Source organism: Pteropus vampyrus, unplaced genomic scaffold (genome assembly GCF_000151845.1).
Source record: "Pteropus vampyrus isolate Shadow unplaced genomic scaffold, Pvam_2.0 Scaffold3, whole genome shotgun sequence".
NCBI lineage: Eukaryota > Metazoa > Chordata > Mammalia > Chiroptera > Pteropodidae > Pteropus > Pteropus vampyrus.
The window spans coordinates 1,950,895-1,968,716 of NW_011888784.1; the positions used below are offsets into that span (position 1 = coordinate 1,950,895).

The window sequence follows — 17,822 nt, forward strand, 5'->3', positions numbered from 1 at the left end:
ATGGGGGAGGAAGAGGGAGGTAGACACGGTAAAGGGGGTCAAAAAAAGGGGGTAGGGGAAGAGGGAAGTGGGTAAAGGGGATAAATATATGGTAGCTGAAGGAAATTGGACTTTGGGTGGTAAACACACAGTAGAATAAGCAGAAGTCAAATTATAATGTACATCTGAAAATTACACAATTGTATTAACCAATGTTACCCCCAATAAACTTAATTTTTTTAAAAAAAAGCTATGAATAATTTAGGGTTTTGTTTTGTTTTGTTTTTTGCATTAAGTTAAGTTTTAAATTTCTCTGGAATAAATATCCAGAAGTGCAGCTGGTCAGTCATATGTTAAATGTTTAGTTTTTAAAGAAATGCTTTTTCTGTATTAACTGATATAATCATGTGTTGACATCAATGTTGACATCTAGTAATTGTAATTTTTAATTCAAGTTGAAATTTTCCTCCTTCTTTTCTATAATTGATTTTTTTATTGAAACCCAGACATTTGGGGTACAGTAGTCCTCCTTTATCCATGAGAGATATATTCCAAGAGACCCAGAGGTCCTAGGTGATGCCTGTGGATAGTACTGAGCCCTATAAATACTGTTCTTTCCCACCCACATATATCTATGATTGAGTTTAATTTATAAATTAGGAACAGGCCTATGGCCATGCTACCCTGAACAAGCCCAATCTCGTCTGATCTTGGAAGCTAAGCAAGGTTGGGCCTGGTTAGTACTTTGATGGGAAACCACCTAGAAAGACAAGGTGTTGTAGGCGTAAAAAATAAAAAAATAAGGGATTGTAAGCTGACAAGATCCTTGCAATCTGTGAGGTCAACCAAGGATTGCCTCGTCTAAAAATAAATAAATAAATATAAATTAGGAACAGTAAGAGATCAACAACTAATAATATAAAAACAATTATAACAATATACTCTAATAAAAATTATGTGACTGTGGTTTCTCTTTCTCTCAAAATACCTTACTGTAGTATACTCACCTTTTCACTTAAAGGTGGTTTAAGTGAACGGTTTCTCTTTGGCATATCCGAATTGTCAGCATCACTACTCCTGCTCTTTGGGGCCATTATTAAGTAAAATAAGGGTTACTGTAACACAAGCACTACAGTATCACAACACTTGTAACCAAGAGGGCTGCTAAATGATCAAGGGGGTGGGTAGCATACACAGCATGGAGACAAGTGACAAAGGGATGATTCACATGCTGGGCACAATGGAGCTGGATGGGGCAAGATTTCATCATATTACTTAGAACAGTGCATATCTTAAAACTTATAAACTGTTTATTTCTGGAAATTTTCATTTGATATTTTTGGACCATAATTGACCACGGGTCACTGAAACCATAGAAAATGAAACCATGGACAAAAAAAGGAACTACTGTATTATGTTATCAGACTCTGGTTATCATTTAAACCTTCTGTTTCAGCTAGCTTACCGACATCATTCCAGAAAGGAAAATGTCATGCTTCCCTGTTAATGTCAGATATGGGTAGAAATCCAGGTTCCCCACCCTGGGTATTCACCCATAACCAAGGCTGAAAGGAGCTCCTTGTACTGTTGGGTGGGGATTAGAGTTCTGGATCCTAATTAGGCCTCTCTTGTTACTATCAATGGTAAAAGTGAGAGTTTTCCAACTTCCCTTGCCTGGTGAAAGAAATAGACATACAACCCCAGAAAGCTCAGAGAGTCCCAAAAAAGATGAACCCAAAGAGGCTCACACCAAGACACATTAAAATTAAAATGCCAAAGCTTAAATACAAGGAGAGGATCTTAAAAGAAGCAAGTGAAAGCAGTTAGTTACCTACAAGGGAGCACCCATAAGACTGACAGCTGATTTCTCAAAAGAAACTATGCAGGACAGAAGGGCTTGGCACATAATATTCAACATGATGAAAACCCAGGAGCTACATCCAAAAATACTTTATCCAGCAAAGCTATCATTTAGAGTCGAAGGACAGATAAAGAGCTTCCCTGACAAAAATAAGCTAAAACGATTGATCAACACCAAGCCAGTATTACAGGAAATGTTGGAGGAACTTCTTTAAAAAGAAACAACATGTATCAAAAACATGAATAAAGAATAGTAATAACTATATTCCTATCACCAAGTACCTCAGATGGAAAAGAATTAAGTGCTCCAACCAAAAGATAGAGTGGCTGAATGGATAAGAAAATAAGACTCCTACATATGCTGCCTACAAGAGACTCACGTCAGATTAAAAGACTAAAAGAAAGAGGATGGAAAAAAGATAGTGCCTTGATGGACCTAGAGGGTAATACACTGAATGAAATAAGTCAGATAAAGAAAGACAAATATCGCATGATTTCATGTACATGTGAAATCTAAAGAACAAAATAAACAACGGCAACAAAAAAAATGAAAAAAAACTCATAGAATATTTTGAGGGCTACTAGATGGAAAGGGGTTGGGGGGATGGTGAAAAAGGGCAAAAGGATTAAGAAGTACAAACGGATAGTTACGAAATAGACATGGAGATATAAAGTATAGCACAAGGAAAACGGTTAATAAGGTTATAATAAATATGCAAGTGGGGAAAAGGGTACTAGATTTAGTAGAGTGATCACTTTGTGAGTTATATAGATCTCTAATCACTATGCTGGACAACTGAAACTAATATATTATATGCCAACTATAATTGAAAAAAAACGTATTGAATTGTACAATGTAAATATGAGCAACTGATTGTCTATTATATTTCAATAAAGCCAGAAAAAAAAAAAACTGAGAGTTTTCCATGGTTCTTGCTGGGTGGAGGTGGAAGGAAGTTCAGAGTCACCAAATGGTCTCCACTAATACTGCAAGGGAGTAGGGGTGGTATCACCCAGGAGGGGTGACAGGCCCAGCTCCCTACTCAGCCTTCTCTGACACCACCCTGGTAAGCCAGCTGGTGTGCCTCATTACAGCCTGGTGAGAGTGGAAGTCTAAGTTCCACACTGGATTTGGCCGCTACGTGTAGGAGAGGCCGGTTTTTTCCGCAGTATTTGGCTGTATTACAGTGGTTATTATCTACAATTTTTTCTCTTACCAGTCTGCACCCTTTCCGAATCCTTTTGACTATAAAGAACAGGCCTTGTTTGGAGCTTTTCTTTTTCTGCACCCATTGCGTTTCTAAGTTGCCACCTCCTTCAGCTTCAAGTCTGAGATACGTGACGCAGAAAGAAAACCCAGTGAACTCACTATGCCATTCTGTGACTCCTGAATCCCTAGACAACACAAGCCACACAGGATCACCTGGGAGTTGCGCTGGGGCAGAGAGTGAACCAGTAGAGGCTATGGGAGGCAGGCTTTGCAGTAGTCAGACAGTGGGGTGACTCCCATTTTCCATGTGATTGGCTTATCTGAGTAATTTTGTAGGCTGGCAGGGAAGTGAAATCCATTAGGTTGAAGACCAGGTGGAGGGCAGCTGGTCTGACCGACAGAGAATGAGCTGGTATGGGGGCCCTTCCTGCTGGGTGGAGAGCAAATCTGAAGAGAGGTTAGGTCTTCTGAGGCCCTCCTGGTTTCAGATGTTAAGGCACATTATATTGATTCTTAATTTCCAACCTTATACCACAATAATGTCCAGAGTTTTTAGCTGTATTTCCCATGAGGATGGGAAGAAAACATCTACTCCATCTTCCTGGAAGTAGAAGTGGCCTTTATAATTGAACTACACATTTGCTAATGAAGATTTATCACCTGCACAATTATGCCACAGAGCATCTTGATATGGCCCTACTGCTTTCTTCAAGAAAATGAAATTATTTTCCATATTTACCAAATATTTAACACTTGCTCATGGCATAATTCACTCCATTGTTCTAGCGCTACGTCACCACCTACTTATTCCTCTAATATCTTTCAAATTCTCCCCCCAAATCATCAGCAACCTAACTATGATGGAACCAGAGTGGTTTGGCCCTTTTGCAGTCGGCCCACTGCAGAACTACAAGTACTTGGGGAACAAGAAGCTGGTTAAATATCAGTCTTAAATGAAGTAAAATAACTTTAGAATTTTAATGGGAAAATAACATTCAATTTACCAATCGACCAGAAAATCTACCTAAAATTTAACAGAATCCCTCATTTTTTCATAAAGTGAGGTCTCAATAATAGCACACTGGATTAAAGACCAATGGTTTAAACAAAGAGCATAAAGAAAATATATAAAGGTAAAATTTTGGATTTAAGACGTATTAATTAACGTCAAAATTATTTTTAGGTGATATTTAAGAAAGAGTCATTTAAGCTGAATCTGCTGCAAGATATGGGTTTTTACCCATTTATTTATTTTTCCATTTATTTACTCAGCAATATTGATGTTAATAAGGGCATAACTTCATTTTAACATGCAAAGTAACATAGTCTTCCTTCTAGTGGATAATGATATAAAACCGCAAAGAATAAAAACAGTTTAAGCCTAAACTACATTAACAAAAGCATTGTTATTCCTGAAACTGGTAAGACCTGGATCTAGAAACAAGTAGCCAAGTTTAATACTTATAATTTTATAGCTGTCAAGCTGTTCTCTGAGAAAAAAACAGGAGAAGTAGGGGCAAAAAGGGAGGGAGAGTAAGAGAGGGAGTATAAAGAGGAAATACTTGGTGCAGGAATTATCTAGTCTACAGACAGATTTATATGCAACCGTTTCTATCTGAGGCCTGAGAACCAAACTCTACCGTGGCAGGAAGCATGTGCTCAACATTTGTTTTTTCGTTTATGGGTAAATTTAAAAAAAAAAAAAAAAAGTTTTAGCTTCTCTTCTCTGAATTGTCTTTCATTTGAGGTCTGATGAATTTTGGGGGAAATAATATTTCCACTTTAAGGCATTTTGAGATTTCATCCAATGCTTGATTTTAGCATTGTATTTTCTTTTCTTTTCTTTTTTTTTTTTTTTTTGGAAAATCCCATGCTTTTCTTACCTGTTTCAGTATTATATATATATAGTACCTTATCCTCTGTCAAAGTACAAAATGTGCAGCCTTAATGAAGTAGATAACAGCACCCAGAATAGTGAGTTTATACCTTGCAAAGTATATTTTTAGCCATTATGAATGGATGTCGCTTTTACTATAACTTATGAGATAAATATGGCAGGTATAAGCCTCCCTTAATTTACAATGAGGAAACAGACATGAAGAGGTTAAAGTGCCCAAAGCAGTACAAATGACTGAATACAGAGAAAACGACAAAACTATATCCTCCTGACTCCTCAACTTGAGTTTTCTCCCTCCAGATTCTTAGTTCTTTCACTGAGAGAACAGATAGAGGACTTCTGGAAAGGTCATAAGGATTTGGAAAGGCATTCTGGAATCTGTAAATACATGTACTAAACACTGTGGACCTGATAAGTGTATTGCACATATATGAACAATTATTCTCAAATATAAAGATACATTTACAATGAGCTAAATATAAGTTCACTTTAGATGCTACCTGAATTCATATTGTCCATGTGTATTCCAAAGCAATAGGAACTAAAAGGTATCTGAAATCTTGAATGAACGCTTCCTTTTTTTATGTCAAAAAAGAGGATATCTAAACTTAAAAAAGCCAGGGAACCACTGCTTTAAACCATCATTTCCTTTAAACAATGGCTCTCATGAGTTAGCTACAAACTTGGGAGAAGCAGAAACAGAATTCTGAGATAGGTAAGGGGAGTACCCTGCTCTCCTCACTGATATCCTATACACAGACCATGTGAAAAGAAGGAATGTACAGGAAAAAGGTTGTTGTACAGTTTTTCTCTAAACTAGTTCCAAAAAAGGGGCATGAAGGAAGGATTCCTCCTGGTTTGTATGCATTCAGGACTACATTGGTAAATTAGGTAACTTTTCATTTACAAATCTGTTTTATAGAAAGGAGAATAAATGGGCTACAAACTATACCCAGCAATAACAGAAAATCAGCCATAAGGTTAGCAATAACAACAATAATGCTACATTTAAACAAGGTACCCCACTAAAACGCAGGAAACCCCAGGATAATTCTAAATGACCCATTAATATTTTTCACACTACCACGCAGCACGTTTCTCCTGTGCTGGAAACATACTTGAATATTAACGACAATGGCTGCATCTAAAACTGAGTGGCACTGTTTAATTTTAGGGGTGGGCATTAGCAGAGGATTCAAGCTACCCTGTCTCAAGTGAATTACAAAAAAGAAAGGAGACAGGGGGCTCCTGCTTGGGCTTTGTGTTCACAGCAATTAGTTTTAACTGACTGGAAGCCGACTTTAAATAATTTTATAGCTTGTGCTAGATCTCTGCCATTTACCATGTGTGCCCTTCCTATTTTTATGGAAACCAGGACCTCATTCTGGAGTCTCCTGCCTGTCAGGGCTGCAGGTGAAGGCCAGCTGGGGCCAGAGGCACTTTGTGTGAATATTAGCATCTGAAGAGGGTTTCAGGAGGCCTTGAGTCTTTGGGGGCTTAACGCTATAGTCAGATGGCAATAGCCCTGCCTCGAAGTTTCCTTGCCAGGAAATCCAAATCTTTAGGAAATGAGCAGTCTGGACTCAGTGGCAATAGACTGAGCATTCTGAGGACAAGAAAAATGGGAGAAGACGGTACAGTGTTTGTTTGGGGTTTTAGGTTAAGGGGGTTTGAGAGGGAAAATCGGGACAAGGCAGGATGTCAGAGGCTGTGTGCTCTGGCAAAGCAACTGAAGTTTATTAACAATTATTTTCAGGCCCCAGGGCTGTATGCACATGATTTCATATAACACACATGCTGCCCTTGATTAATGGGTGTAACAGTATCCCCATGATGGGAAATGTTAGCTTGTCGAAAATCACAGAAAAACAGTTTGCCAGAAAGATATTTGCCAAAATCTTTCCTGTGTCAGATATTAACGTTAACTCTACAGAGAGAAATCAAAGACTAATTAATTCCTGCATTGAAGGAGAAAGTAGAGTTAATCCAGTTTCCAATATCCTGAAAGTTGTAATCCTTATGAAAGCAAATCTTTCATGAAAAACATCAAAAATTATAAACGTGAAAAATCTTGAAATCCAGGAAAAGCTTTTTATGCGAAGAAAAGGTTAGCATGCTCATATTTCCACCCACCTACTAAAAGAAACATAGTTCTTGACCTTTATTCCCACCACCTACCTGAAAATCATACGGAATCTATTTAAGACTCTACCTAATTGAAGTCTAAAGATCACAAATAAGGAGAACATAATCAAATGAAACCAAGAAGTCTATATTTGGCGGGTTCAAATACAGTTATAAAATAAAAGTATTTTACTTCTCTAAGGAACTTTACTGGTCAGAAAACCAGTTTCCCCTTGTCTTGCAGAGATAAAACTGAAGGCTGTAGTGTAGCAGCAATTTGAAAATGCCCCATTTTACTGATAAATGAATGCCAGGTGATACTTGATTAGAAAACAGAAGAGGGTGACAGAGTACGTATTAAGTATACAAGTTTAGCATTTTGCCTTCTTCATAAATATTTTAAAAACAAAAAAATATATGTACAGAGTTTAAACAACTCTAAATTGAAGAATCATGAGCAGTCCACTCACCTTAATAAATGGGCATTATTACTGAAACTCTCATTGTGACACTGATCACATCCTCCTCTTATTTTATTTTGTGGAGGAAAAGGCATACTTTCTCCTTCAATGCAGGAATTAATTAGTCTTTGATTTCTCTCTGTATAGTTAACATTAATATCTGACACAGGAAAGATTTTGGCAAATATCTATTTTGAATTTTATTTTTACTATTCCTGTTTTTATTTATAGTTTACCACTTATGTTTTCTTGAATTTACATGAATGATTTCATACTGTATGCACTCATTAACAGCTTCCTTTTTTATTGTTTTTGAAAGTTATCGTTACATGTTAATTCATATCGCTACATCAATGCCATACTTTATTCATTCTCCTACTCTGTAGATAAATTAAACTTAGTATTTGGGCTGAGAGCTGAGATGACCCAAGTCAATATAACCGTTTTCTCTCGTAGAGTCTCTCACAGAAATGTAAACCTAATAAATAACTTCACCATTACATTTTGGACATTATTGCAATTCACTTTATCCAAACAGTTTGCATATTTAGAAAAAAAAAATTAAAAACTCTTTTATAAGGACAATAGTTTATCAACCTATATGCAAGGTGAATTTATTAGAAAAATCAACAGTATGTTAACCAAAGGAAGGCAGGAATGGGGGGTGGGGCAAGATCCAAGAACAGATGAAACAAATCGAAAACAGGTGAGAAGGTAGATTTAAATCTGACCATATCAATAATAACACTAAATGTATTGTCTAAACACTGCAAGTAAAAGACGAGTGTTGTTAAACAGGATAAAAGCCAGTTATTTGTCATCCACAAAATGCCAACTTTCCATATAGGGAATAAATCGGTGAACCGTAAACGGATAGGAAAAGATATACCATGAAAACGCCAATCAAAAGAGAGCTGGTATAGGGGCACAGCTGAAGAAGCCACAAAGTAACTACGATGTGTCTGCGGATGGTGTGGCACAGCAAGAACTGCCGTCTACACTTACCCTGAGACGGAGGGAACAGTGGTCCCAGGCTGCAGGAACCAGCACATTCCACTGAGCTGGGATGTTGTCAAGGATTTCGACTGCTGCTGCCTCTCTCTGCAGCCCTCCCATGACCCCGTCGTCAGCCTGGATGGCTTCTTGTTTGGGCATCAGCCCATCATAGAGTACATTTTGCAACTCCCTCCAAAAAAAAGGAAACCGGCCTGCTCGAAGCAGCCAGGCACCTGGCCTGAGAAGCAAAAAGAGCTGCCGCAGCTGTGACCAGGTACAGGACTTCCTGGAGAAGGAGAAGGTGGCCATCGTAAGCCAGTCCGTCGTCAACCCTTCACGCTCACAGCTGCTTCTTCGGGGAACCTCCCAGATGATGCCTGACGCATACGCAAGAGCAAGAATAAGGCATCGCCTAGTTTCTGTATTCTGTCATTGACCCCCAAGCCCACCGCGCTGAAGAAGCCGTCGCGCGCCTGACCCGCCCCACGTCAGGGAAGCCACCGCGCATGTCACACCTGCGCGTGTCAATCTACGCTCAATGGTCCGCGTGCGCCTCTTGCGCGTGTGCCGCACCGTGTGCGCTGTGAGACCCGCCGCGTCGCGTGCGGGGCCGCGTCGTCTGGGGCGTGGTCACCCTTGAGTGCGTGGAGAAACTGATTCGAAAAGGAAGGCGTAGACCTTGTGAACATGGACGAGCTCTCGGACGCAACGTTATGTGGCCGCGGGGCGACACCGAGTAATGCAAAGACCAAACAAATGGGCTTGAACACACACAAAAAATTTGTAACCGGTTGCCTGAGTACAAATTATTGCTCACTGCTTACTGATTTGAGTAAATTATCTTAACCTCTTTCTGCTTTCCTTTCTCCGCCTTCAAAACGGGGCTAATAGTCTCTTCCTCAAAGGTCCAGTTTGACGACTAAATGAGTAAATATGTGAAGTGATTAGTACAGTTAATGGCAGATAGTCAATAATCAATAAATATTAGTTATTTGCATAATTAGTAGTTGAAGTAACAATGCACATGTTTGAATTATCTCAGAATAGGAATGCTTTGAATACTTCACTTTCTTTTTAAGTATGACACACAATGTTGGTTTACAACTGGAATATAGGCCAATTAAGAAAACTTCCAGCTACAAGAATTCCAAATTGTGGTTTAAACAGTCTGCCTGCTACTACCTACAATCTGGATGGGGATTTTTGACCTTGGTAAACTGATAATTGCCTTTAAATTAGTCTCTGATATCATTTGTGGTCCATTTGGGCTCAATTGTTTGCCCTCTCAGCAAGTAAGCTCTGGAGGTAACAATTCAGGGAGAAAAACTGTTTCTCATTTTGAGATGCAAAACCTTAACCACTGAGACTGATTTCTGAGCTCCTTTCTTCTCAAGTCTCTTCATTTAACTTACAAGAGAATTGAAAATTAGGGAGCACCCCATATTTATTTGGCTCATATATTAACGAGGGAGTTAGCTAATACTTGTAAAGCCAAAGATCATTTCACCTGAAGAGTTCATAAGACTGAATATATGATGATTCAAAACAGAGCAATCCTAGATACAGTTTTGGCCTCTCAAGGTAGAACATACACCATCAAAGGGGAAGAATGTTGTATTTACATCTTGATATTTGTAATATTACTAAAAAGATCTGTGAAACGTGAATAGAGACGAGGAGGGGGTTGTGTGGAGAAAACAATGCTATAATTTGGCTAATACTCATATCTGTTTCTATGTATGCTTCAGATCGAAGGTGGAACCTGGTTTAATTTGAGCAGCCTTAACTAATGGTTTACATGTGAACTGCATCCTGATCAAAATCCTTCTCTTAGTGTTTTCTTTTGTTGCTCAAATCCCCATTGTTTCAAATGCTCAGCCCCTACTCTATCAAGTAATCCAACAATGATCAACCAATAGAAATAACAGAAATACTTAATATTTGTAAAAGTAAAATTGACCACTCCCAGAAACTTGATATATGATCACAGCACCTCGATCAATGGCATGGATCTGGATTAATCATATCCCAAGAGGGTAATGATCTATCTTCCAGCTCAGGCTGGAAAATGATTCCAAGGGCAAGGAGAGCTGAAACTGAGTCTGTTCAACATAACTGTCGAGATGGCCTAACATAATTAAATAACTTAAAAGACACGATGGTCTGTGTCAATGTAATTTCACTGTTAGCCTCAGGAACTTCTTACCTTCCAAGTAATCTGAGCAAATGGTTTACTCGCCTGGAAAAGTAACTTTCTTATCAGGATAATAGTTTACCCAAAAGGACTTGTCTTCAAACCCCTGTCCTCTCTGTCCAGCAGTTCTAAATTACTATGCATCAAACCTAGTCCAATCCCAACCACTTTTCTGCTGTGCATGGGACCCACCTCAACCATTAAGCCCAGACTTCAAGGACCCACGAAACCCTTATCTAATTTCCTCCTTTTGCAGTACCTCTAAGACTTTGTAAAGGTGGCACTCTTCCCTGCAGCTTTAAGTTTAATAATTCAGATTTGCTTAATAAACCGTGGGGGGGGGTTGTTTGTTTTTGTTTTTGTTTTTGTTTGTTTTTGTTTTTGAAGAATCTAAAATGCTCATTTTTCTATCTGGTTGTATATCTTTCTCTAATTGATTAGAAATCATTATATGTCATGGATAGCAATATGTGTTTCAGAAACCTCCTTATTCAGCTTGTCTTTTTATCAAAGTGGTTTCCTTTGATAAACTGAAGGTTTTCATTTAAAATGGAGATAATGAAACTCATAGAGTGGTTGTAAGTATTAAAGAAGAAAACATGTAAATTACTAACACAGTAAACTCCCATATAATAAGCTCTCAACACTCCCCATACAGATTTGGAAAGAAAATAATTTTTGCTTTTAACCAGTAGTAAATACTTAGTGATTTTCGTGGTGCTTCAACAGAATGATGATGTTCTTACTTGTCCTATTAGAAGGACTGAAAAACAGCTCTCAGCATTTGAAGCTTCTCTGATGCATGCATTGTATCCTTCCAAGGCCTGCCTATTTAGAAGTGATGACTTAAAAGCAGCAGAAAGCAGGAGAATCTTGATCATTCTGTTAAATGCCCTACAGTCCATAGATTGAAATCCATATAGATCCAGCTACAGAGGGGGAGCTCAGTAGCACAGTCCTGTTAACTAACTTGAAAAAAATGAGGAGGCAAAAGGCAACTTAATCCCTCACATTATGTCATTTGGTCATTTTCCAGTAATTGTGCTCAGGTAGCCTTCAACTCATTGACAGTTTTCCTAATGTGTACCTTTAATTGTTTAAGGGAGGGTAATTAAAAAACAGTAATTTGATTTAATGCAGACTTTTAAAAAATACTTTTGGCTCTATGACTCGAGGATTTCGAGAGAAACTCTTTTATAGCAGATTTCCAAATTCTTTACACTTCCCTCTCCTTCACCCTGATTACCTCTCTTTGGGGATTTTGAGAAGCAAACTATTCCCGATCCTTCTTAAGCCCAAAATACACTGATGTTTCTCTGCAATACTTACAATATTGTATTGTAATAGTTGGTTTACTTGCCAGTAGTGTCTTCCTTTAGACTGAAATTCTCAAAGTCTGGGAACTTATCAGTTTTGCATCTCACAGCTAGCAGTGTCTGATATCTATTGGACCTAACATACATTTCATAAATGACTATTAAATGATTGAACAAATGAAGAGCTCAGGAAACTGCATGGTTTCTTGCTTTATTTAATATATCTGTTGTCATTTCAGAACATCTTCATTTACACTCACTCAACCAGTATTGTGTGTCTGATATATATGAGAGACACTGTATTGGAGTCTTTGAACCCACAAATATCTATATGATTGTATATGACTTGGTGATTTTAATGGCCCCATGGCTAAATCTTCCTTTGGTGGGACTGACCACAAGTGGTCTATTACTCATTAATCAGCATAGTATGGCATTGCATTCTGTACATTATTACTTTGGCCATGATTAATTATATAGGAGTCAATGTCTGGTACAAATATGACTAGCCAGAGGCTAGTCAGTAGCCAGTAATAGCTGAGGTGTCCTTGTACAAGAATGCTGGTCAACAATGGCTCACTATTCTGGGCTGTGACTAATTTAAATTTCTTGGGAAATTTGCATATGAGATACATAGAAAAAATGTGAGTCCACAGCAGAAAAAGCAGATACAGTAGAAGAGAGAGATAGAAGTTGAGTTAACAGAATGATAAGCATTATCATCAGGTCGGTGGCATTTGCAAAGAGCCAATGCAACAACAGAAGACTAATTCCTGAAGAATAGTAGTACTTCAGGCCACTGGGATTATTTATGTTCCTATTCTCTGTGTACCTATATAATGAACCCTGTTTAAACGAGCTAGCCAGGGAATGGTTCTGCTTCTCATCACTGGAAAGAGTCTGATTAACTCAATAGTATAGCCACTGCCTTCAAGGAGATCAGATATCAGAGTCCAGTAGGAAGGCAAATGGGACAATCAATGAATGCACTAATGTTTGTCAATTACATGCTAGAAGTGTGCTGGGGGTATAATGGGGTCTCAGTTATCTTCTGTAAAGGAAGAGGCAAAGTCAGAAAAGTCTTCACAGGGAGAAAATACCCAAACTAATTTTTTTAAAGAAAAGGAATATGCAAGAACCAGTATCAGCGACAGCCCTGAAATATGAAAGTAGATATTTATGGAACTACAGGTGACCACTTCCTGTGTAATATACAGCATTAAGACTATAGTTATAATACTATATTGTATGTTTGAATGTTGCTAAGAGATAAATCTTAAAAATTCTCATAAGAAAAAAAGATTGCAACTATGTATAGAGATGGATGTTAACTAAACTTAATGTGAAAATCATTTTGCAATATACATATTTATTAAATCATTGTTGTACATCTAAAACTAATACAATGTCACATGCCAATTATATCTCCATTAAGAAAAATTAATTTAAAACATTGAGTATTATCAAAATTATAAGTTTTGCCAAATCTGATGAGTAAAACATAACTTGTTTCACTTTGTATATTTCTACTTATGGATGAGGTTAAGTATTTTTATTTCTTCCTGAATAAATTTCTACTTTATAACTGTTATCATGTCATAATAAGTAATTACCTACCATAATGTGGGTGGGCCTCATCTAATCAATTGAAGGCCTCTATAGTAAAAGACCAACCTTTTATGAGGCAGACAAAATTTTGCCAGCAGATCTGAACTGAAAGATCAATTTTTCCCTGGGGTTCCAGCCTGCCAGCATACCATGAAGATTTTGAATTTTCAGCCTCTACAACCACATGAACCATTTCCTTAAAATAAATCTCTCTGTAGAGAGATAAATAGACACACACACACACACACACACACACACACCCCTCATTGGTTCTGTTTTTCTGGAGAACCCTAGTATAACACCTGTCCTTTTATGGCCTTATATTTAACTCTCCTGTCAAGTGCCTGTTCCTATCATTTCCCATTTGTTAAAAAATATTTTTGATTAAGTTGATAGATTGTTTATTTCATGTTATCTAAGCTATTTTATTTCTTTTTATCATCTTCTTACTTGAGTTAAGATCATTAGCAGGTCTTATTGTAATAATAGTGAGTATGCTTACTATTTTACTGATTTTAGTATAATTAATTATTCTAATGTTTCATTATTAATCATGGTGTTTCTCATCCTTACTGGTAGCTATACATTGTTAAACTAAAGAAATGTCCTTCTATTTTTAATTTACTAAGTTATTTTTTAACTATATACAAGTCAAATTTTATAATTTGCGCTATCTCATCAAGATTTATCATTTAATTTGTTCGTGAGCAACTTAATTGTTTGATGTAAGCTATGTTTGTATTTATGCTGAAGCTTAATTGATTATAATGCAATTCTCTTTTAATACAATCCTAGCTTTGATTTGCTAACATCCTAATTTGGACCATTCCTTTTTTTGTATAATCTCCTTATTTAGTTTGGGGGAAATTAGGAAGCTTTGAGTGATTTTCTATGCTCTGGAATAGTACATAGAATATAGATATTTTTCTCTTTGTGAATGTTTGATAGAATTCAGTCACAAAATTATTTGAACTTAGTGCATTTTTTTGGTGAAGGTTTTGACTGCCTTTTCATTTTTTTCATAGTTGCATCTCTAGTTTTCCTATCTTTTTGCATGTTAATTTAAGTAACTAACATATTTTAAGGCATAGAGTAGAAAATATTATCCTCTGATAGTTTTACATTTTCTCTATTTATGTCTATATATGTATTTATTCTCATAGCTAATATTGCATTTCGTATTTTTTTTACTTGATCAGATTTACAATGGCTTTTCTTTTTATGTCTTAAAAGAACTAGATTTATTTAACAGATCAAATTTAACATTTAACATTTTCAATTTCATTATTACTATTGTAAATATATTTTAATTGCTTTATTTCAGGCTCTCTCTTTGTGTTTATTTTATAATGTTCTTTCTCATTTCCTTAGTTGAAAGTTTAATTTAATTTAATTTTAAACTTTCTTATTTCTAATATAGATATTTTAGATTAAGAAGTTAAAAAATATCTGTATATTTTTGTATTTCTGTCATTTTGGGGTGGTTTCAAACAGAAGAAAAGGTTGATGCATGTCTGATATCTTGATACAATTGCTTCTATTTTCTTTCTATGAATTCCAGTTTTAATTAGTACTAGTTAAATACGTAGTCTTGAGCTCATTAAGTCTGTGAAGAATTCACCTGTCACAAGTGATTTAGAAGGTGCTCTTGTGATCATCATTTCTGCTCACTAACTATTTCTCTGCTCCCTGCTTTCTGAACATTGTCCTTTGAGTTTAAGCTTGGCCATATGATTTGTTGGGCTAATAAAATGTAAGCAGAAGTAGTTTGTGTCATTAGAGCATAAACTTTAAGAGACAGTTCATGATTCACCTTCCTACTATTATAGTGACTGTAGAAGCAGGAATCAAGATGCAGCATCCATCAGTCTGGGCCCCTAATGACTAAAATGAGTAGAATCACCTGCTCACTTATGTGAACATCTTATATGGGAAGAAATAAACTTCTGTATTCAGCTCTCAAGAGTTTGGGGGTTTGCTACTACATTATAGCCTATCTATTCCTAATTGATACATGTGCTCAAATAACTTTTTCATAGTCAGAGGTCTCGAATCCCTCTTCAGTAGAGATGTTACTCACACAAAAAAATGAGTACTCATTATTTTCCTCCACAAGGTCACAAAGAGTCAAGATATAGTTAAGTTCCCCAGAAATGACTGATTAGTTATCTCTCTGAACTGTGAAAGATGAAAGCAGAAAGATATATTTCATGAGAAAATGTAAGAGCAACATTGCTGGTAGTTATCTGTGTCTAAGCTCTTTTCAAAGTGCTGCAAGCATGGTAGGTGTCTGGAAGATAATTGTTGAATTCTAGCTGAGCAATAATTCATACAACCATTGCAGTCTCAAGGTGGCCACTGCCAAGTTCTACTTCTAATCTCCTCTGAGAACACACTTTATATGATACTTACTGATCTGAGGAGGGAAGGTTAACATCTTTGCTTTCTACCTGTATATAGGAAGTCTTGTGTCATTGCATAAAATATTATAAAAGCTACTAATTGTCATCTATAAAGGCTACATAATTATTTACAGAAATCACCAACTCCCACTCTCCTCCCAAACATAGAATAGCAGGGAAGAAGAATACCCTGACCAAATGGACTTAGAGACACAACTAGGTGCTCTTAATCATCCAACAGCATATCTGTACTCATAGTAGGCTCATCGTATTGATCTGCGCATAGACACATTTATGAGGTCCTCTGTCTCTCTTAATAGTTCCCTGTGCTTCAAGAGAATGAGTAAGTACATCTTCATTCAACTGTGGTCGCATAGGCTACTTCTCTAAAAAATTCGTTTTCGCATTTTATGAATTTACAAGCATTTGTGAGGATATGGAGTGAAAAGAATTTAAAGCAAAATGTCTACTAGATATTTCAACATTATAATATAGCATTCTGAAATATATACTCACTGTATTAGCCATTGAAAACTAAAATAGACAAACCAATCCTTACTAAGCAGTGTCAGGGTAATAAATCTACTACATCATCATTATTTGGAAGCTAAATATTAGATATATAAATTTTGTATAACTGTTCAATGTAAACTTCTTTATGGCCGATAAACATCGAAGAAGTATTCTTTTCATTAATTTAAAAAAGCAAAGATAGAGAAATTCAAAGTGACTTATCATATTCAGCATAATATCAAGCTATGATGAATCCATGTAACATTTCTCATCAAATATGCATTTTAACAACTGATGATACTCAAATATTAGATGAATCAAATACTATTAAATGAGGGAAATTTTTAAATCATATTTTTGAATCAATTTGCTACTATATTATGAACACAAAAATTATCAGAGATGTGTCACAGGTAATGAAATGGAAATACTTTGGGAATTAACAACTCTCTGAATGATAGCCAAAATAGAATGTTGGTAATGAAATTCTAATTTTCTATAAAGTTGCATTCACCGAAAGTAGCATTAACGGGAAATTGTCACCAAATGGCTAAAATAAATCAAGTTGTTGTGTGACTAATAGGTAAAATATTATTACAAATGCTGGACTAAGTCAAAGGGAAACACCAAATATGATTACCTGTAATGATGAACTCAAAGCAACATTAAAAACTCTACTGAACAGAAGGCCTACAGTGGCCTCTTTTATTATTTAAATGAAAGACACCATAAACAACTCTTTGATAGTCCCATGCTGGGCTGTTGTTCTGACCCAATCAGATTTGATTATAAGTGCACATTCAGCCTTTTATGAACACCTGTGTCTAAAGCCCACAAATAATTAGCTTAGCCATACCATTTCACTCTAATAATGGTGTAATTTGCCACGCCTTTCAGGCTCTGGACAGCTGGTGCTATTGAAAAGCACCTCAGGATTAAGCCCTGACTCCCAGGCTTGAGTCTTTAGGGGGTGGGGAGGGGATCTTAGGTATCCATGGCAACACACTTAGACTGCAAATTATCACCCCTAATAATAACTGGGACAGTCTATCTTTATTTTATTTGAGTTATCCATAGAAAAAGATAATGTATTGGAAACCTCTAATATAAAAAATATACATATATATTAGTACCTTGTCAATAAATACATAAGACTGAGAAAGTCAAGGAATTTTTTTTTAAATCACACCTGTTCAAAGTTCATTTGATTATGTAATATAGATCAATAGATAATCAAGGAAAAATGAGGTCCACCACTGAAT

At 36.5% G+C, this 17,822-nt stretch overlaps 2 pseudogenes; both read left to right on the forward strand.

Moving 5' to 3' along the window:
• Nucleotides 1-645: 645 nt before the first annotated feature.
• LOC111741501 lies at nucleotides 646-764 on the forward strand (annotated as a pseudogene).
• Nucleotides 765-6,459: 5,695 nt separating this feature from the next.
• Nucleotides 6,460-9,114, forward strand: LOC111741249 (annotated as a pseudogene).
• Nucleotides 9,115-17,822: the final 8,708 nt, after the last annotated feature.